Below are 22964 nucleotides of genomic sequence, written 5' to 3'. Positions count from 1 at the left end.
AATAAATAAGGAAGTACAAGCTTTAAATGACACAATAGACGAGATGGACTTAACTGATTATTTATAGAACATTCCACCCAAAAGTGGCAGAATACACTTTCTTCTCAAGTGCACACGGAACATTCTCCAGGATAGATCCCATCTTGGGTCACAAATCAAGCCTTGGAAAATTTAAGAAAATTGAAATCATATCAAGCATCTTTTCTGACCACAACGCTATGAGATTGGAAATCACTTACAGGAAAAAAAAAACTGAAAAAAATCCACAAATACATGGAGGCTAATCAGTGAGCTACTAAATAACCAAGATATGATTGAATATTACCCATAGCAATCTACAGATTCAATTCAATCCCTATCAAATTACCAATGGCATTCTTCACAGAATTAGAACAAAAAATTTTGCAATTTGTATGGAAACACAAAAGACTCTGAGTAGCCAAAGCAATCTTGAGAAGGAAAAATGGAGCTGGAGCAATCAGGCTCCCCCACGTCAAACTATACCACAAAGCTACAGTAATGAAGACAGTATGGTACTGGCACAAAAACAAGAATATAGATCAATGGTACAGGATAGAAAGCCCAGAGATAAACCCACGCACATATCGTCACCTTATTTTTTTTTTTTTTTTTTTTTTTTTTTTTTTTTTGCGGTATGCGGGCCTCTCACTGTTGTGGCCTCTCCCATTGCGGAGCACAGGCTCTGGACGCGCAGGCTCAGCGGCCATGGCTCACGGACGTAGTTGCTCCGCGGCATGTGGGATCTTCCCGGACCAGGGCACGAACCCGTGTCTCCTGCATCGGCAGGCGGATTCTCAACCACTGCGCCACCAGGGAAGCCCACGTCACCTTATTTTTGATAAAGGAGGCAAGAATATACAATGGAGAAAAGACCTCCTCTTCAATAAGTGGTGCTGGGAAAACTGGACAGCTATATGTAAAAAGAGTGAAATTAGAACACTCCCTAACACCATACACAAAAATAAACTCAAAATGGATTAAAGACCTAAATGTAAGGCCAGACATTATAAAACTCTTAGAGGAGAACATAGGAAAAACACTCTTTGACATAAACCACAGCAAGATCTTTTTTGACCCACCTCCTGGAGTAACGGAAATAACAAAAATAAACAAATGGGACTTAATGAAACTTAAAAGCTTTTGTGCAGCAAGGGAAACCTTAAAGAAGACGAAAAGACAACTCTCAGAATGGGAGAAAATATTTGCAAACGAAGCAAGTGACAAAGGATTAATCTCCAAAATACACAAGCAGCTCATGCAGCTCAGTATCAAAAAACCAAACAACCCAATCCAAAAACAGGCAGAAGACCTAAATAAACATTTCTCCAAGGAAGATATACAGATTGCCAACAAACACATGAAAGGGTGCTCAACATCACTCATCATTAGAGGAATGCAAATCAAAACTGCTATGAGGTATCACCTCACACCGGTCAGAATGGCCATCATCAAAAAGTCTTCAAACAACAAATGCTGGAGAGGGTGTGGAGAAAAAGGAACCCTCCTGCACTGCTGGTGGGAATGTAAATTGATACAGCCAGTATGGAGAACAGTATGGAGGTTCCTTAGAAAACTAAGAATAGAACTACCATATGACCCAGCAATCCCACTACTGGGCATATACCCTGAGAAAACCATAATTCAAAAGGGTCATCTACCACAATGTTCATTGCAGTACTATTTACAATAGCCAGGACATGGAAGCAACCTAAGTGTCCATCGACAGATGAATGGATGAAGAAGATGTGGCACATATATACAATGGAATATTACTCAGCCATAAAAAGAAACGAAATTGAGTTATTTGTAGTGAGGTGGACGGACCCAGAGTCTGTCATACAGAGTGAAGTAAGTCAGAAAGAGAAAAACAAATACCGTATGGTAACGCATGTTTATGGGATCTAAAAAAAAAAAGAAAAAAAAATGGTACGGATGAACCTAGCTTCAGGGCAGGAATAAGGATGTAGACATAGAGAATGGACTTGAGGACACAGGGAGGGGGAAGGGTGAGATGGGACGAAGTGAGAGAGTGGCATGGACATATATACACTACCAAATGTAAAACAGATAGCTAGTGGGAAGCAGTCGCATATAGCACAGGGAGATCAGCTCGGTGCTTTGTGACCACCTAGAGGGGTGGGAGGGAGGCTCCAGAAGGAGGGGATATGGGGACATGTGTATGCATATGGCTGATTTGCTTTGGTGTACAACATAAAGTAACACAGCATTGTGACACAATTATACTCCAATAAAGATGTATCAAAAAAAAAAAAAACTAGACTGAATATAATCTTACACGCTCCAGGACACAGGGCAGGAGCAGTAATTTGAAAGAAGGCTGGGTCACACCCACCTGCTGATCTCAGAGTGCCCCCTGGAGTGGCAGGAGGCACCTGCAGCTCACCCTGGGGACACAGACGCTGGCGGCAGCCACCTTGGGGAACTCATCCCACCACATGGACACCTGTGCTGGAAAGTGCTGTTTTTGAATTCTCCCTATAGCTTATCAGCTTCAGGGACACAGCCCCACCCCCACCAGCAGTCAGGCTGCCTCAAGACCCCCCAAGCCCCCAGCCACTCCTACAGACAGCCCTGTCCACCAGAGGGCCTAGGCCCTGGCACCACACCCTGGAACTAGATCCAAAACCCCCATGGCCCTGCAGCCAGAGACTGCAGGACCCAGCTCTGCCTACCACTGGGTAAGTACCAGCCCCAGAACCCCCTGGGCCCCAGCCCCAACCAGCAGGAGGCAGACACCAGCCCCAGGACCACTGTAGCCAGAGACTGCAGGACCAAGCTTCACCCACCAGTGGGTGGACGCTGGCCCTAGGATCACTGCAGCTTGCCTTTTCAGGTGTCAGGCAACATGTCAGCAGGCTGGCAACAGTATCAGGATACCCCAGGATTCAGCCCCACACACCAGTGGGATGACACCAGCTGTAGGAGCCCAAGGACCCTTCAGCCAGAGGCCTCGGGACCTGGCTTCACCAAGCAGTGAGCTGGAACTAGCCCATGGACCCCCCCAGTCCCCAGAACCACCCACCAGAAAGCCAAAACCAGCTCTGAGATACCTTAGAATCCTCAGCTAGCTGCCCAGGGATACAGTGGGCCAGTACCAGCCTTGGGATACTGTAGATCCCACAGCCAGCCATGTCAGGATCAGGACCCACCCACCAATAGTAGATCCAGGAACCCTGGTTCCACAGCCATCTGTGCCAGAACCAGGCTCTGCCCAACGGTGAGCACTAGATCTGGGACCACCCTGGGTTCTGCAGCCAGCCACCTTGTGACCTGCTCCTGCCAACCAGAGGCCAGCAGCCTCCGCACAAGGCAGGGCCTGGCAAACAACCAGACGGGGCCAGCTGCACCCACCAGACTGCCCACAGTAGTCATCCTGCCACAACAGAAGGGCCAGCGCAGCCCTCATATGGCCCTAGAGCGAACAGCTCTGCTGACTAGAGGGCAGTGTGCCGCAGGGAACATAGGACATCTCCTAAAAAGGACTACTTCTCTAAGATCAGGAAATGCAACCAACATATGAGATACACAGAAATAAAAACAACAAATTAGGAAAAATGAGGCAACAGAGGAACATGTTCCAAATGAAAAAACCCAGAAGAACTAAGAGAAGTGGAGATAAGCAATCTACCCAATAAATAGTTCAAGGTAATGATCATAAAGATAATCAAAGAACGTGGGATAAGAATGGATGAGCAGGGCTTCCCTGGTGGTGCAGTGGTTGAGAGTCCGCCTGCCGATGCAGGGGACACAGGTTCGTGCCCCGGTCCGGGAAGATCCCACATGCCGCGCAGTGGCTGGGCCTGTAAGCCATGGCCGCTGGGCCTGTGCATCCAGAGCCTGTGCTCCGCAACGGGAGAGGCCACAACAGTGAGAGGCCCGCATACCGCAAAAAAAAAAAAAGAATGGATGAGCAGAGTAAAAAGTTAGAAGTTTTTAACAAAGAGTAAAAAAACAGAAAGAAGGACCAGAGACAATACAATATCTAAAATGAAAAATACACTAGAAGAAATCAATAACAGATTAAATGATGCAGAAGAATGGATCAGCTAGCTGGAAGACAGAGTAGTGGAAACCACTGAAGCTGAACAGAGAAAAAGAATGAAAAGAAATGAGGACAGTTTAAGAGACCTCTGGGACAACGTCAGGTATACTAGCTTTCTCATTATAGGGCTTCCAGAAAGAGAAGAGAGAGAGAAAGGGGCAGAGAACATATTTGAAGACATACTACCTGGAAACTTCCCTAACCTAGGAAAGGAAACAGACATCCAAGTCCAGGAGGTAGAGAGTCCTAAGCAGGATCAATGCAAAGAGGACCACACCAAGATACACTGTAATTAAAATGGCAGAAATTAAGATAAAGAGAGAATATTAACTGCAGCAAGGGAAAAGCAACAAGTTACATACAAGGGAACTCCAGTAAGACTATCAGCTGACTTTTCAGCAGAAACTCTGCAAACCAGAAAGGAGCAGCACCATATATTTAAGGTGATGAAAGAGAAAAACCAACAACCAAGAATACTCTATTTGGCAAGGCTCTCGTTCAGATTTGATGGAGAGGTCAAAAGTTTTACAGCTAAGCAGAAGCTAAAGGAGTTCAGCACCATGAAATCAGCCTTACAAGAAATGTTAAAGGGACTTCTTTAAGCAAAGAAGAAAAGGCCACAACTAGAAACATGGAAAGTATGAAAGGAAAAAGCTCATCAGTAAAAGCAAATATACAGTAAAGGTAGTAAACCTACCATGTACAAAGGTAGTAAGAAGGTTAAAAAACAAAAGTAGTAAATCACCTATACCTGCAATAAGTAGTTAAGGGATACAAAAACAACAAAAAAGTAAAATCTAAAGTCAAAACAGTTAATTGTGAGGGGAGGGGAGTAAAAATGCAGGGTTGTTTAAATGTGTTTGAAATTACAAGATCAGCAACTTACCATCCCTCATGGTAACAACAAACCAAACATCTACAATAGATACACACAAAAGAAAGAAGTTTCTAAACATAACACTAAAGATAGTCATCAAATCACAAGACAAGAGAACAAAAGAAGAAGGTATCAAAAAAGAACTACAAAACAACTCAAACAACTAAAACGGCAATAAGTATGTACCTATCAATAATTACTCTCAATGTAAATGGACTAAATGCTCCAATCAAAAGATACAAAATGGCTGTATATGGATACAAAAACAAGAGCCATGTATATGCTGCCTACAAGAGACCCACTTCAGATCTAAAGAGACACATGAAAGTCAGGGGATGGACAAAAGTTATTCCACGCAAATGGAAATGAAAATAAAGCCAGGATAACGATACTTACATCAGACAAAATAGACTTTAAAACAAAGACTGTAACAAGTAACAAAGGACATTACATATTGATCAAGGGATCACCCAAGAAAAAGATATAACAACTGTAGATATATATGTACCCAACAGAGCAGCACCTAAATACATAAAGCAAATATTAACAGACATAAAGGGAGAAATTGACAGTAGCACAATAACAGTGAGGGACTTGAACATCCCACTACTATCAACAAACAGATCATCCAGACACAAAATCAATAAGGAAACTGGCCTTAAATGACACATTAGACCAGATGGACTTTTAAATATATAGAGAGATTCCATCCAAAAGCATCAGAATATACATTCTTTTCAAGTGCATGTGGAACATTCTTCAGGATAGATCACATGCTGGGCCACAAAGTAAGTCTCGGTAAATTTAAGAAATCATATCAAGCATCTTTTCCAACCACAATGATATGAGACTAGAAAATCAACTACAAGAAAAAATTGGAAAAACAAAAACATGTGGAGGCTAAACAACATTCTACTAAAGAACAAATGGATCACTGAAAAAAATCAAAGAAGAAATTTAAAAATATCTGGAGATAAATGGAGACGAAAAAACAACGATCCAAAATCTATGGGACTTGGCAAACACAGGTCTAAGAGGGAAGTTTACAGTGATACAAGCTTACCTCAGGAGACAAGAAAAATCTCAGACAAAACAGCCTAACCTTACATCTAAAGGAACTAGAAAAAGAACAAACAAAACCCAAAGTTAGTAGAAGGAAAGAAATAATAAAGATCAGAAGAAATAAGTGAAATAGAGACTTAAAAAAAAACAGAAAAGATCAATCAAACTAGGAGCTGCTGCCTTGAAAAAATAAACAAAATTGGTAAACCTTTAGGAAGACTCATCAGGAAAAAGAGAGGACCCAAATCAGTAATATCAGAAATGAAAAAGAAGTTACAACTGACACCAGAGAAAAACAAAGGATCATAAAGAGATTACTGTGAACAGCTGTATGCAAATAAAATGGACAACCAAGAATAAATGGACAAATTCCTAGAAGTGTACAATCTGCAAAGACTGAACCAGGAAGAAACAGAAAATATGAACAGACCAATTACCAGTAATGAAATTGTTAGAGGTTTTTTGATTACTAATTCAAACAAAAGTCCAAGACCAGATGGCTTCACAGATGAATTCTACCAAACATTTAAAGAGTTAACACCTATCATTCTCAAACTATTCCAAAAAATTGCAGAGGAAGGAACACTTTCAAATTTGTCCTATGAGGGCAGCAAAATCAAAACCAGACAAAGCTATCAAACAAAAAAGAAAGTTATAGGCCAATATCACTGATCAACATAGACACAAAAATTCTCAACAAATTATTAGCAAACCAAATCCAACAATATATTAAAAGGATCATACACCATGATTAAATGGGATACATAGGATGGTTCAACACCCACAAATCAATCAATGTGATATACCACTTTCACAAGTTGAAGAATAAAAATCATACGATCGTCTCAATAGATGCAGAAAAAGCTTTTGACAAAATTCAACAGCCATTTATGATAAAAACTCTCTACAGTGGGTATAAAGGGAACCTACCTCAACATAAGCAAGGTCATATAGGATAAGCCCACAGCTAACATCATACTTAACGGTGAAAAGCTCAAAGCATTTTCACTAAGATTAGGAGCAGGACAACATTGCCAACTCTCACCGCTTATATTCAGCACAGTACTGGATGTCCTAACCACATCAATCAGACCAGAAAAAGGAAGAAAAGGAATCCAAATTGGAGAAGAAATAAAACTGTCACTATTTACAGATGACATGATACTATACATAGAAAATCCTAAAGATGCCACCAAAAGACTACTAGAGCTCATCAATTAATTCAGTAAAGGTGTAGGTACAAAATTAATATACAGAAATCTGTTGCATTTCTATACACTAACAATGAACTATCAGAAACAGAAATTAAGCAAACAATTCCATTTATAATCATTTGAAAAAAGGATAAATTACATAGGAATAAATCTAACTAAGGAGGTAAAAGACCTGTGCTTGGAAAATTAGAAGACACTAATGAAAGAAACTGAAGATGACACAAACAGAAGGAAAGATATACTGTGCTATGGATTGGAAGAATTAATATTATTAAAATGACGATAATGCTCAAGGCAGTCTACAGATTTAATGCAATCCCTATCAAAATACCCATGAGACTTTTCACAGAACTAGAACAAATAATTTAAAACTATATATGGAGGGACTTCCCTGGTGGTCCAGTGGGTAAGACTCCACACTCCCAATGCAGGGGGCCTGGGTTTGATCCCTGGTCAGGGAACTAGATCCCGCATGCATGCCGTAACTAAGATCCTGCCTGCCACAACTAAAGATCCCATGTGCTACAGCTAAAGATCCCATGTGCCGCAACTAAGACCTGGTGCAGCCAAATACATGTGTGTGTGTGTGTGTGTGTGTGTGTGTGTGTGTGTGTGTGTGTAAACACGAAAGATCCTGAACAGCCAAAACAATCTTGAGGAAGAACAGAGCTGGAGGTATCATGCTGCCTGACTTCAGACTATTATAAGCTACAGTAATCAAAACAGTATGGTAGTGGCACAAAAACAGACACATAGAGCAATGAAACAGAATAAAAAGCTCAGAAATAAACCCATATGCTTATGGTCAATTAATTTATAACAAAGGAGGCAAGAATACACAATGGGGAAAAGAGACAGTCTCTTCAGTAAGTGGTGCTGGGAAACCTGGACAGCTACACGTGTAAAAGAATGAAAGTAGAACATTTTCTCACACTATATAAAAAAATAAACTCAAAATGGATTAAAGACCCAGATGTAACACCAGAAACCATAAAAATCTTGGAAGAAAACACAGGTAGAACACTCCTTGACATAAATTGTAGCAATAATTTTTTGGATCTGTCCCCTAAGGCAAAGGAAAGAAAAGCAAAAACAAAGAAATGGGACATCATTAAACTACAAGGGTTTTACACAGCAAAGAAAACCACTGACAAAATAAAAAGACAGCCTACTGAATAGGAGAAAATATTTGCAAATGATATGATTGATAAGGTGTTAATATCCAAAATATATAAACAGCTCATACAACTCAATAAAAAACAAACAACCGTTTAAAAAATGGGCATTAGACCTGAATAGGCATTTTTCCAAGGAAAACATACCGATGGCCAACAGGCACATGAATAGATGCTCAACATCACTAATCATCAGAGAAATGCAAATCAAAACCACAATAAGACAGCACCTCACACTCATCAGAATGGCTATCGTCAAAAAAATCTCAAATAACAAATGTTGGTGAGGATGTGGAGAAAAGGGAACCAGTGTTCACTGTTGGTGGGAATGTATACTGGTGCAGCCACTGAGCAAAACACTATGGAGTTTCCTCAATAAACTAAAAATAGAACGACCATGTGATCCAGCAATTCAACTGCTGGGCATATATCTGAAGAAAACAAAAATATTAACTTGAAAAGATACGTGCATCCCAATGTTCATTGCAGCATTATTTACAATAGTCACCATATGGAAGCAACCTAAGTGTACATCAACAGATGAATGGATAAAGAAGATGTGGTATATATATTCAATGGAATATTACTCAGCTATAAAAAGAATGAAAATTTGCCATTTGCATGAATGGATGCAACATGAATGGATGTAGAGAATATTACGCTTAGTGAAATAAGTCAGACAGAGAAAGACAAATACTGTATGTTATCACTTTATGTGGAATCTAAAGAATAAAAAGACTAATGTATATAACAAAACAGAAACAGACTTACAGAGTAGAGAACAAACTAGTAGTTACCAGTGAGGAGGAGGAGGGGCAAGATGGGAGAGGGGATTAAGAGGCACAAATGACTATGTATAAAATAAATAAACTACAAGGATATATTAGCCTTTTCCTCAGCTTCCGCTAAGGTGCTCGGTCCTTCCGAAGAAGCTAAGGCCACGTTGGGGTGAGGCCCTCACTTCATCCGGTGACTAGCACCGCGCCCGGCAGACCCTGCCTAGCCCTCGCCCGCACCATGGCCTCCGTCTTGGAGCGTGCCTGCATCTACTCGGCCCTCATCCTGCACGACGATGAGGTGACGGTCACGGAGGATAAGATCAATGCTGTCATTAAAGCAGCCCGTGTAAATGTTGAACCTTTCTGGCCAGGGTTGTTTGCAAAGGCTTTGGCCAATGTCAACATCGAGAGCCTCATCTGCGATGTGGGGGCAGGTGGACCTGCCCCAGCAGCTGGTGCTACACCAGCAGGAGGTCCTGCCCCCTCCACCACTGCTGCCCCAGCTGAGGAGAAGAAAGTGGAAGCAAAGAAAGAAGAATCTGAAGAGTCTGATGATGACATGGGCTTTGGTCTTTTTGACTAAACCTCTTTAGTAGCACGTTCAATAAAAAGCTGAGCTCTTTGAAAAAAAATTGTACAACACAAGGAAAATATCCGGCATTTTATAATAACTTTAAACAGAGTATAACCTATAAAAATTTTGAATCACTATGTTGTATACCTGAAACTAATATAATTTTGTAAATCAACCATGTAAAAAATATATTTACATATATATGAAGGAAAAGCTGACAGAATTCAAGGGAGAAAGAGACAGTTCATAGGAGTAGTTGGACTTCAGTACCCCACTCCTAAAAGTGGATACAATGACTGGACAGGAGTAACGAAATAGAGGACTTAACACAATAAACCAATGAGATCTAACACACACACAGAGCACTCCACCCAACAGCATAGAGAGTCTCTTCAAGTGCACACGGGACTTTTTCCAGGATAGACCATATACTAGGCCACAAATTAATTCTCAGTAGACTGAATAAGATAGATATCACAGAAATTATCTTCTCTGATAACAAGAGGATAAAGTTAGAAATCAGTAACGTAAAGAAAACTGAAAAATTCACAAAAGTGTGTACCTAAACAGCACAGTTTTAATCAAGAAATGATCAAAGAAGAAATCACATGGGAAATTAGAAAATACTTAGAGATGAATAAAAATGAAAACACAACATCCCAAAACTTAAGGGTCACAGCAAAGGCAGTGCTAAGGGGAAAATTTATAGTTATATGCTTGCATTAGAAACCAAGAGATCTCAAATCTACAACCTAATTTTACAACTTGAGGAACTAGAAGAATAAGGACAAAAGAAACCCAAAGCTAGCAGAAGGAAGGAAATAACAAAGTTTAGAGCAGAGATAAATGAAATAGAGAACAGAAAAACAACAGAGAAAAATCAATAAAGCAAAAAATTTGTTCTTCAAAAAGATTAACGAAATTGACAAACCCTTAGCTAGATGAACTAGGAAAAAAGAGAGAAGATTCAAATTATTAAAATCAGAAACGACTGTGGGGCATTACAACCATTTCTACAGGAAAAAAAAAAGGATTTTAAGAGAGTCCTATGAATAACTGCACACCAACAAATTGGAAAACCTAGATGAAATGGACAAATTCCTAGAAACACAAAACCTACCCAGACTAAATTAGGAAGAGGTGGAAAATCTGAATAGTTCTATAACTAGTAAGGAGATTATACCAGTAGTCCAAATTCTTCCCACAAGGAAAAGCTCTGGGCTTGATGTTTTCACTGGTGAATTCTACCAAACATTTAAAGAAGAACTAATACCCTCAAACTTCTCCCAAAATTCAAGAGGAGGGAACCTTTCCGCCTCATTCTATGAGGACTGCATAACTCTGACAAAGCCAGACAAACCCACTAAGAGGAAAGAAAACTACAGACCAATATCCCTGATGAATGTCCTGGGCAATTCCAAGTGTGAAGGACTGGGGGTCGGGTGAGGGGGCCGGGGCCGGGGGCAGAGCCTGTGGAGGACCAGATGCTGCTGCTCAGAGCATCCTCTCGCCGGCTCAGGACCTGCGCTGTGATTCCATCAGCCCCCCCATTCCCCTATGCTCCCTTCCCCGCGTCCCCAGGCTGGGTGGCCCCAGGGCAGTGGGCACTCCAGGCGCGGTCACTGGACAGAGGCCCGAGGGCTGCGTCCCTGTGCATCCACCCAGGCCTCGGGGGACAGAGGACAGCAGGGCTCCCCACGTACACAGGTGGACGAGGCCCCTGCCTGCCCACCCTACTCCGGGTTCACCGACGTCACACAAACCGCAGGACGACCCCGAGGGTGGTGAGGGGAAGGTGGCCGCAGGACCACTCGCTGTCCAGTCCCTGGATTTTCTGTTCCCAAGGCCACAGCCTGAAACACCAGTGTGCGCAGACCTCGAACCCCAGCAAAACCACTCTTTCCACCCGAAGCACCAGGAAGGGGCAGCCTGAAGAGACAGCACTTTTAGGAACCTCTTCCCAGCCCAAACCCAACAGCGAAAAACACCACTTTACCCCCATCCGACAGCAAAGGCGGAGGAAGGAGGGCCCCCCCGCAGGCCGGAGAAGCCCCCGCAGGTCGGTGAAGGCCGAGCCCGGAGGCTGGACGTCCACCCTGGACGGGGGCGTCAGAACAGGACCCGTCCGGGGTCAGCTGCAAGTCCGATCCAATGTCCTAATGTAGGCGGGTTAAAAGGATGGAGGAGCCACTCAGACATAAATCAGAGGAAAGCAGAAGCTGCGCTGATAAGTAACGTATACCTCCGGCAGAGGGACAGAAGGACCACACGCGAGACAGTCCACCCGGGAAGCCCCAGGTGCCCCAGCAGGGCCGCAGTGAGGCGGGGCAAACCGACGTGACGAAAGCCGATCAAAACACCCTAGAAGAGCTGCAGGAGAAACTGACAAGTCCCGTCACAGCTGGGGACTCGCCCTCAGCCCTCCTGACCCAGTGCAGGACCCAGCAGGACAGCCTCTGGGGGCAGCCCACGGGGGGACACCCACTCTTCCAAGCGCCCAAGGGCTCCGTGCCGGCCGGGCCTCGACCTCAACCAACTCTTCACACCTGGAGTCACACCGAGTGTGCGATCAAAGCAGACATCAGCACCAGGGAGGCCACGGGAGGGTCTCCAAAGGCTGGGGAAATAATCCACAGGTAAACTGGACGTCTCTAAGGAGAAAACCCGGCACTGGCTGGAGTGGAAACGAAGCGCCGCCGTCCAAGCACATGAGACCGGGCGGCAGGATGGCCTGGGCGGAGAGGAGTGCGGGGTGCAGGGACGGGAGAGGCACCCAGAACACGTCAGACAAGGGGAGCAGCCTCTGGTCAGCGGTCAGGGCCCACACCTAGAGAAAGAGCAAAACAGGCCCAAGGGACGGACGGAAGGAAGGAAGGAAGGGATAAAGATAAGAAGTGACTCAACGAGCCTGCAAACAACAGAGAAAATCCATGACACTAAGAGCTCAGTCTGTCCCAGTCTGATGGGGGTGCTCTCATCCTGTGGTCCGGGCCCCCTCCCCTTCGGCCCTTGCCCTGGGCCGCGTCCCCATCTGCGCTCCAGGCCTGCTGGGTGGGGCTCACGCACCATCGCGCCCCACCCTGCGTTCAGCTGCCTGAGCGCGTCCTCCACAGCTCTCCTCCCTCCCTGCCTTACATGCTCTTGACACGTTCAGCCCCGTCATGCCAGGTCCAAACTACAGCAGATGCACGTCCCCCCTCCTCTGGAACCCAAACCCTTCAAACTCCAAGGGCATTCCCTCCATGACATGTTCTCCTCTGGTCTAGAGGGCTACAGCTTTTCACCTTCCTGTCGGAGTGGTTTTTGAAGGGTCCGCACTGGTCCCCACTAGTGTCCTGTGTGAGCGTTGCTCAGCGTCGGAGCACAGAACCATTGGTCCTGGGCCTCCCCGGACCCTAACAGAGAGGACAGGTACGAGGGGGCCTCGCTGGCCCACAGACAACAATAGAAAAACCCCAGCCAACTTCACGTTGATAAATGTTTCTAATGGTGTTGAATGACTGACCTCTAGGAAGTTGCCAGAAACCATCATTTATCATTGCTACTTATTTCCTGAGTGAAAAAGCTACCCCCGTCACCATCTGGACGTGGAAACACATGCTGTGACTCTTCCGCTTGTATTTTTCCTTCTGAAACGAAGGCAGGTCCGCCTGCAGTGCTGCCCACACAACACAGCCTCGCTACCTGAGGCCGTACGGCCAGGCGGGCGCTAGGCCACACGCCGCCCAAGCATCACCGCTGTGTCCCTCCACCCAGGGGCGCCCACCCCAAATGAAACAAGCCCAGGAGCGCGACGGCGAGGTCTTTCCGCAGCAGTCCTGGCCCCGTGCCCTGGAGAACGCAAGGAGGCAACACAGCCTGGGGCACCCGCGTGCGGACGCCGCTGCGGATCTGACCTGCCTCCCCAGCCTGCAGGAATGAGGAGGACGCCTCAGCTTGGTGGACTGTTCTGGAACTAGACATTTTTTGAGAAGGGCGGAGAGGTGGCAGGAAGGCCTCAGAGCTGCACCCTCTCAGCGAGGGTGAATTATTCGTGTTTTCAGGGCTGGAAGCCGTGGCTGGCGTGCCCAGTCACTGATGAAAACGTAGTTCAGGAAATGGGAGATTTTCCCACTTGTTGTTGTTAACTATTCCTCATATTTGCCTAACCGTAAGTCAGAAAGTTCCTGTAAGAAAAAGCAGCCCTTACTTTCAAATAATACACCACAGCTTTTCTGTTCAAATCGCTGTTAATGCCATCCAGGAAGCATATCAGCAGGGTATGGTTACTTCCTTAATGACCCTGACATTTTTGACAGTTTTTGTTTTCACACTTTCCCGTGAACATGTTATTGTTACACACTAGTTTTTCAACATTAAGATTGTTAATCTGTTTCAAATGATAAAATTCTGAAGCTGAACCAAATGAATGTTTGAAACTGAATCTCAGTGTTATCAAACTAAAGGCACATCCCTACACATACCACCCCCCTCCTTTAGAATCTAAAGAGTTCAATAAGTTTATCTAAGCAATTAATTAAAATCTCCCTGTTCAGGGCAGGGCCTGGAACCACGCTTCCATCATGAGGTTTAATTAGCTGCCAGATGAGAAAACACAGCTGCTCAAGTGGTGGCTTTTTACAAACAAAACAGTATTTTCCATTTTCTGCTAAACATCCTCAGTAGAGATCATCAGACAAGTGGGGGGAAACTTGCTTATTTCAGCCCATTCCTGCTTCTTGCAGCCACGTGTGATGATTTACAAGCCTGTTCCCATCTTCCCGGTGACCTCGGAGAGGCAGACCAGGAGTATGAAGTCAGGGCTGCAGGCCCACGGCCAGAGGGCGCGGCCGCCTCGTGGGTCCTGATCACACTGTACCCAGACTGGCTCCCGGCTGCAGTACCTTCTTGCCTTTGTCCGTCTGCTGGCGCGGAGGCCTGCTCACCTCTGAGGACGGCGGGGGAAGCAGGAAGGGGGAAGCTGGTGGGGCTGGAGCCTGGAGGCTGGCCCGGTCCCCTCTCTGCCACTTGGCCTCCTTCCTTTGAGGAGACTCTGAACACAAACTCTGGAAGGCCCAACATGTGACCCTGATCATGCTGGCTGAAAACGAACACTCCATGCTGGCCCTACCCTGTGTGCCCAGCTGCCCTGGTTTATTTAGCGGTGCCTCCAAAGGAGTGTCAGCAAATCTACAGGGGACCGAGGTACCATACCGGGTGCTCGTTCCTTCCAGCAAAGACCCTGTCCAAAGTGAGCGGCTACAACTGGGGACCTCATGGGCCTCGTGGGTATCAAGGAGCAGAGGACATTCTGTTGCGTGGTTCCCATCCTGGCAGCGCCCTGTCTACTGGAAAACACGTGTGAACACGCATGGAAGCACGAAGACACGGGGACCTGGGGACAGAGCAGTAAGCCTGGGTCCAGGGGCCCTGAGAAGTGCACCCCGGAGGGTGGGACGGGGTCCAGAAAGGCCTGGGGGAGGCGGGTCCTGAGTGGAGCCTTCACCACGTTCCCGGGGATTGGGAGAGGATGCTGGCGAGAATAGGGTAGGAGTGACCCTGTCCTTGTGTGCTTTGTCCAGTGCAGATCCCCTCTCTGGAAGGGAGGCGTCTCAGATCCCTGAAACGTTGGTCAGGGTGCGTGTGCGTGCGCGTGCGTGTGTCTGTGCGTGTGTGTGTGTGTGTGTGTGTGTGTAGGTACAGAGAGCAATTTATTATACAGTGGCTCAGGCAATTATGGAGACAGAGAAGTCGCATCATCTGCTGCCTGCAAGCCGGAGACCCAGGTGAGCCAGCGGTGACCCGGGAGCACTGATGGCAAAGGGCGAAGAGGACGATGCCCCAGCCAAGCAGAAAGAGGGACAATTCCCCTTCCTCCACCGTTTTGTTCCATCCAGGCCTCAGAGGAGGGAAGGAAGTCCACCCTACTTCACTCAGTCTGTTGACTCGAATGCTCACCTTTTCCGGAAACGCTCCGAAATGCCCACCCTCTGGGCCCCGTGGCCTGGCCAGGCTGGCACATGCACTCGGCCGTCGACGTTTCGTCCAGGCGCAGGGACCCCGGTCCTCCTTTCGCAGGTGTGGCTGGCTGGGACTCGCAGCGAGAGGTGAGGCGGTCCGGCCACGACCCCGGGGGAGCGCGTTCGCGGTCCTGGGGACCTGCTTTTCAGGCAGGTTGACGCTGGGACTCGTGGCAGGCAGGTTCCGTCCCCGGCCTGGGACGCAGCCCGAGGGCCTCAGGTGAAGCACGTGGTTCACGGCTGCTTCCGAACGAGGCCGGCGAACGGCGGTTCGAACGCAGAGGCAAACGGGCTCGGCGGCGGCCCAAGCGGCAAAGAGCCGACGCCCTCACGAGGAGGCGGGGCGCCCAGGCTTCGCCCCGAGTCCCGTGGCCAGCGGCCCCGCGCCCAGGTCGCGGGCGGCTTCCCTCCGTCCTCCCACGTCCTAAGCGGCGCGGCAAAGCTCCGGCCAGACGCCCGCCCGGTGCCGACACCGGCGGGCAGCCCTGCGGCTCAGGTGGTTTCACACAGAAGCCGTCGCGCGGGGACCAGTATCTCAAAAACGAAACTTGTTCTCTAGAAGGTCCCGCTCCTCAGATCCCGGCTTTGGTTCCTGGAATCGCCTTCTGCAAGAGCAGCACGGCCACGGCTGCTTTATCCTGCAACGTGCTCGAGCTTATGTTTTCCACGAAGTCAACCATGCAGGGCGGCCCACGTTTCCTGGGCGCACGTCCACCGCCCTCCCCCTCTCCGGTCTCACCTTTCCACTCACGTGAGACTACGTTCCCTCCGTTTCCGGACGCCCGGGCAGGAGGAGACACGGAAGCCTGCCCGCCTCCGAGCGCGTCTCCCTCGGCCCAGGACCAGCCGGGCCGCCTGTGTCCGCGAGGAGGGCAGGCTGGCCGGCTCCCCAGTCCTTCCTCGCGGGCGACGGGGCCGCTCAGCGCGCCGCGCGTGACACACGTTCGTGGGGCGGGGCGGCTCCTTGGGGCCGTCGTGGGTCTGAGGGCGGCGTCAGGCGACGGCCGGGTGAGGGAGAAGGACGGGTGAGGGAGAAGGACGGGGCGAGGGAGAAGGACGGGGCGAGGGAGAAGGACGGGGCGAGGGAGAAGGACGGGGCGAGGGAGAAGGACGGGGCGAGGGAGAAGGACGCGGCGAGGGAGAAGGACGGGCGAGGGAGAAGGACGGGGCGAGGGAGAAGGACGGGTGAGGGAGGAGGACGGGCGAGGGAGAAGGACGCGGTGAGGGAGAAGGACGGGCGAGGGAGAAGGACGGGGTGAGGGAGAAGGACGGGCGAGGGAGAAGGACGCGGTGAGGGAGAAGGACGGGCGAGGGAGAAGGACGGGGCGAGGGAGAAGGACGGGCGAGGGAGAAGGACGCGGTGAGGGAGAAGGACGGGGCGAGGGAGAAGGACGGGGTGAGGGAGAAGGACGGGGCGAGGGAGGAGGACGGGGCGAGTGAGGAGGACGGGGCGAGGGAGAAGGACGGGGCGAGGGAGAAGGACGGGGTGAGGGAGGAGGACGGGGTGAGGGAGGAGGACGGGTGAGGGAGAAGGACGGGGCGAGGGAGAAGGACGGGGCGAGGGAGGAGGACGCGGTGAGGGAGAAGGACGGGGTGAGGGAGGAGGACGGGTGAGGGAGGAGGACGGGCGAGGGAGAAGGACGGGGCGAGGGAGAAGGACGGGCGAGGGAGAAGGACGCGGTGAGGGAGAAGGGGGTCCCTTCCCGCTCAGTGAGCCGTGACCGGAAGTGCCACGGGCGCTGCGTTGCGGACCGGCCGGCCCCCGCGAGGAGTGCGCCGCGTCCAGGAAAGGCAGGGACGCAGGCCAGCTGAGGGGAGGCCGGGGCGGCGCCGACGGGGCCCCCTGGACAGGTTCAGCAGGAGGAAGCGGGGCCGGGGCCGGGCAGAGGGGAGGGAAGCGGCGAGGCGCCGCGTGGCTGGGGAAGGCGCCGCGCCGTGGGCGGCTCCGCTGGCTCTGGGCCGCTCCGCTCCGGAGCTCCAGAGGCTGCAGGCCATGCTGGCTACCCTGTTTCATGCAAATTTGGGACACGTCTACTCCGGAAAATCGACCAAGTTACATGAAAGGAGCTTTAAAATTTTTAAACTTGAAATTTTTAAATTTGGAAAACGCAGAATCACGTAGGGTATCCGTGGTATTTTCCATGTTATAAACACGGGAACTTGTGGACGGATAGTATTCCCTTTCAAGCAAATTGTTTTTTGGCAAGTCACTAGACACTGGACATTAAATTGAACTTTTATTTTAAAAGTTCACTGAGAATTTTTTTAAATCCAGAGGACCAGTAAAAATGCTTAAAAACAATCCCGGAGTTCATACAGATTAGCAACTCGCCCCTGCCAAAGCCCCAAACCCTCTGATTATGAAGAACAGGAAACAATGTCTTAAAGTGTAAGAGGCTAAAAATCATCATATGGTACATATATCAAAGCAAGTTATTTCCTTAGTATAAGTAAACATTTTACTGTGTGGATGTCAACAAACTGATTTTAAAGTTTACACAGAAAAGCAAAAGGACCCAGAATAGCCAGTGAAATACTGAAGGAGGAGAACACAGTCGGAGGACCGACAGCCCCGACTTTAAGACTCACCATAAGGTTGCGGTGAAGGGATAGGGAAACAGCAACGGAACGGAACAGCGCTCAGAACAGACCCGCATAAAGACACTCAACCGATCTTTCTGACAAAGGGGCAAAGGTGATTCAATGGTGAAAGGACAGTCTGTTCAACAAACGGTGCTGGAACACCTGGATGTCCACATGCAGAGGTGAATTCAGACCCAGACCTCACAACCCTCAAAAAGGGCCACAGACCTAAATGTAAATGTGAAACTGTAAAACCCCTAGAAGCTGACAGCGCAGAAAATCTAGGTGACCCTGGGCTGGCAGCAAGTTTTCAAATACAACACCAAAACATGATCCAGGAGAGGACGAATGCATACATGGGACTTTATTGAGATAAAAACTTCTGTTCTGTGAAAGACACAGAGAGTGGAAAAAAAAAGAGAGGAGCAGCACACTGGGAGAAAATATTTCCAAAACACACATCTGATAAAGGACTTGTTTCTAAAAAACACAAAGAACTCTCACAACTCAACAATAAGAAAACAAACAACCCAATTAAAAAATGGGCAAAAATTGTGAACAGATACCTCGCCCAATACACAGATGACAAATAAGCACCTGAAAAATGCTCCACATCACATCATCAGGGAAATAGAAGGTAAAACAACAATGAGATACCACCACACCCCTATTAGTCTGGCCATTCTAATAGAAGAGCCAAACTCCAGAACACTGACAACACCCAATGCCCGTGAGGATACGGAGCAACGGGAACGCTCGTTCGCTGTTGGTGGGAACGCTCGTTCGCTGTTGGTGGGAACGCAAAATGGTGTAGCCGTTGCAAGACGACAGTTTGGTGGTTTCTAACAAAGTTAAACATAATCTAACTATATGATCCAGCAATCGCATTCCTTGGAATTTGCCCAAATGAACCGAAAACTTATGTCCTCACAAAAACTGACGCGTGGATGTTTACAGCAGCTTTATTCATCATTGCCAAAACTTGGAAGCAACTAAACTGTGAGTAGATCAACCGTGGTAAAGCCAGACAATGGAGAATTATCCAGCAATAAAACGAAATGACCTATCAAGCCATGAAAAGAGAAGAAGAAACTTTAAATGTCTATAACTAAGAGAAAGAAACCAATCCGAAAAGGCTGCGCACTGTGTGATTCCCCCTAGATGACACTCGGGAAAAGACAAAACTGTGGAGACACTGAAGAGACAGACCCGTGGCTGCCCGGGATGGAGTGGGCGGCGGGGGGGGGGCAGGGGAGAAACTGAGCACAGATCTTCAGCACAGTGAACATACTCTGTATGATGCTGTCGTGATGGACACGGGTCACTGTGCACGTGGCAAACTCACTGAACACCACAGCACCAAGAGGGGGCCCTAATGTAAGCTATGGACTTTAATGAACAGTAACATACCCATACTGGCTCATCAGCTGTAAAAGTGTAACATCACATTAATATGTGATGCTATCAGTAGGGAGAGAGGGCGATGGGAATTCTCTGTACTTTCTGCTGCATTTTTCTATAAATCTAAAGCTGCTTTAAAAAATAAAGTCTGTTAATTTTTAAAAATGCCTTAAAGCATAAAAGGCTAGAAATCAGTCTATGGTTCTTACATAAAACAAACTACTCCCTCAGTAGCACTGACCACTTTCTTTAAAAGTAAACTAGGTATTAGTGGTCGAAAAGCCGTCGAAGCAGCTAGAACTCCTCGGAACCATCTCCCCGTGGCCCTCGCAGCCCCGACTCAAGGGCCCGCCCCAGCCAGCTGGCTAGGCGAGCACCCCAGACACAGAGCTCAGATGGGGGCTCATCCTGGCAGGTTGGGGAGACCTCGGTTTGCCCCAGAGGCCGGGGAATGGGCCCTCACTCCCCGCCACCTGCCTGCACCTGTGACCACAGGACAGACAGACAGAACCTCCGTGTCACAGAGCCCCAGTCCGGCGTCAGAGTCAGGAGAACAAGCAGCTGACAGCAACGTCCAGCAACTGTGCCAGGAAGAAAAAAGGCCGGGAGGGGGTCCGGAGCAGCGCTCTGTGACGGGGAGAACAGGCCGGCAGCCTAGGCGGTGCCGGGAGGCTGCGAGTCACTGTGCTGTACGCAGCGGCACAGTTAAAGGCCTGCTTTCCCTTTAAAGTACTGCACGGCAGGTGGGCAGGGGACCCCCAGGAGACAGACGGAAGCTGGGTGGGGGTCCAGGAGTCACCACACACACACCCCTCCGTCCCCTCTCCCACAAGGAGTTCCCACCCAACCTCCCCGCTGCCTGGGTCTGGCTTTGCAGGCCGCCTGCTAACACGCTGGACCTGGAGGAGGGGCTTGTGCGCGGGGGCCCGGCACTCAGCGCCCGGAACCCCGTCCCCTCTGGGAAGCACAGGGCGCCCCGGGCCTGCTCCACCTCCCCGGGTCTGTGTGTCCCCCTGCTGCCTCGTGTGGGCCCTCGAGGTCAGTCCACGGTGGCCCCGAGAAGCTCCAGCCCATCCTCAGTCCACACCGCCCAGCGCCCTGGACACAGCTTGAGGCGCAACCACGACCTGCCGATCACGGTGCCGAGCGGTCACGCCGTGTCCACGCCCAGGGGCCCCACTGACCCAGACTGGACGGGGGGCTGCGGTGAACTACCACCACTGCCGCGGCTGCCCCTTGCGAGCAAGAAACCCGGTCCGAGCCCGCCAGCAGAGGTCGGGCCTGCGGTTCCACCCCAGGCCGAGTCTGGGGGATCCCTCTCTGAAACGACACCCGTTTTCCCTACCACTGCTCTTTTGGGTGTTGGTTGTGCTTTAAATAACACTTTTTCTTCTGATCTCAGAAGCGATACATGCTCACTGCTACGCTTCCCAAGCTGTGCACACACACAGTGTCAAAATCACCTGGCCCCCGGCGTTCGGACGCTCTTTCTGACCTTTTGGTGCTGCTTCCCTGTGTGTGCGTGGCGCGTGCAGCGCCCCTGTTGTGATGCGTTCCCCACTGATGCTGTACGTTAGGAACATCTGTTCAGTAAATATTCTGCTTTTGAAGACTACATGAGACACCAGTATAGGGATTTGCCTGCACGTGTCTAACCCTCACAATTGGATGTTTGGTTTTATATCACTTTGTAGTCGTACAAATAACAACGAGGTGGCCGTACGTTCCTCTGACTGTTTCCTTAAGGCAGATGCCCGGACGTGAGTCGCCAGGTCAGCTGGCCAGCGCGTCCCCAGGACTCCCAGTCTGAATGCACTCAACCAGGGCATCACAGTGGAAGCACAATCGTGAGAAAACACCCCCCGTGCCGCTTTAATCTGCAGTTCCAGGAATGGTCTTGTGTGTCTGCAGGTGGTACAGGGAAACAGCTCGGGGTGCACTTTCCGCAGAGCCGGGCTGCGTCCAGAGAAGGCAAGCTGGGCGGCCAGAGGACAGGAGGCCGGGGGTGCGGCCTCGGCCAGGCTGTGCCAGACCTCGGCGCCCGGACGCCTCGAGCCTGCAGGCCACGCTCCACCCACAGCTCCCTGGCGTTCCTGTAACTGCTCAAGGGGGGACGCACCAGACAGCTGCAGAAACCAAGGTGCCGTTCTGCCTGGCAGAAACCCTCTGCCCCATCAGGCGCTCAGTGGCGCCTCCCTGGCTCTTCCTCCAGGATCAGACGGACCAGGCCTGCAGGGAGGGGAAGGCCTCTCCAGGAGCCCGGCCCTCTGTCCAATAAGCTGGCCCCCCTGTCCTCCCATCCTGCTGCTGACTCAGCTTCTCGAGACACAAGCTGAGGAGGCCTCCTTCCCTCCCAGGACAGTTACCCGACTTTAAAGCGCCATGAGGAGGAGAAGGAACAGCTCCCTAACGAGCCTGATTTGCCACCAGGATCACAAGAGCTGCTGCGAGTCTGCTGCGTGGCCACGCGGTGCAGGAAGCGGTGCCGGCAAACGGCTGCTGGCTTCTACGTAAAAGCATTCTAGAAACAAAAGTGAGAGGAGGGAGAGGGATGTGGTGGGAGAGGGGGGAGGCCGGAGAACAGGCCGCGGAGAGCTGGAGGCCACACTGGGGACGGGAGGCGCACACAGGTGACTTTAATCAGCCGTCAGCCTAGCTGCTCGAAAACACCTCCTCCAGGCTCGGCTTGTCCAAGGGTAGTTAAGGCCAGACAGTTCCCCTTCCCACAATTAAGCAAACACTGCAGACACATACAAAAAACATCCCGGAAGAACTGCACCACTGGATCAAAACACAAGTCAGAGCAAGATGTTATCCTTAGAGACGCTGGAAATGTCAACATTTTAAAAGTCTGCCACATAAGCTGAGAAACAAAATAGGCCACATATTACAAAGGAATCCGGAAGTCCTGCAGTTTTCTCCCCCCCGCCAGGCTTCGTCGTGCAGACTTGGGACCCGTCTCCTTGCTCTATTTTCCCCCAGCGCCCCCGGATGAACTCGCGGAGCGGAGCTCCCTGGAGGCCCCCCGCCGCGCACCCAGCTCTCTGGCCACTCCCGGCTCAGCCCATTTGCGGGGCTGGGGTGCTCAGCCAGGCCACTCCCGCATGCTCTGCCCCCCACCCCCCCCCGAGCTGTCCTCAGAGGACGCCGTCCCGGTTAGTGCCCTATCTTTCCCAGGAGTGCAGTCCTCTGGGTTCGGGACGGCTCCACAGGGCA

The 22964-nt window shown here is 49.4% G+C and overlaps 1 protein-coding gene and 1 pseudogene across 2 annotated transcripts in view; one reads left to right on the top strand and one right to left on the bottom strand.

The window, feature by feature from the left end:
• PARD6G (par-6 family cell polarity regulator gamma) overlaps positions 1 to 22964 on the bottom strand; it is a 100402-nt gene that overhangs the window by 7443 nt on the left and 69995 nt on the right. The gene's annotated exons all lie outside the window — the stretch shown is intronic.
• LOC131742532 (large ribosomal subunit protein P1 pseudogene) lies at positions 9329 to 9823 on the top strand (annotated as a pseudogene).

Source organism: Kogia breviceps, chromosome 15 (genome assembly GCF_026419965.1).
Source record: "Kogia breviceps isolate mKogBre1 chromosome 15, mKogBre1 haplotype 1, whole genome shotgun sequence".
In the NCBI taxonomy this organism is placed as follows: domain Eukaryota; kingdom Metazoa; phylum Chordata; class Mammalia; order Artiodactyla; family Physeteridae; genus Kogia; species Kogia breviceps.
This window is presented reverse-complemented; position numbering and strand designations above follow the sequence as displayed.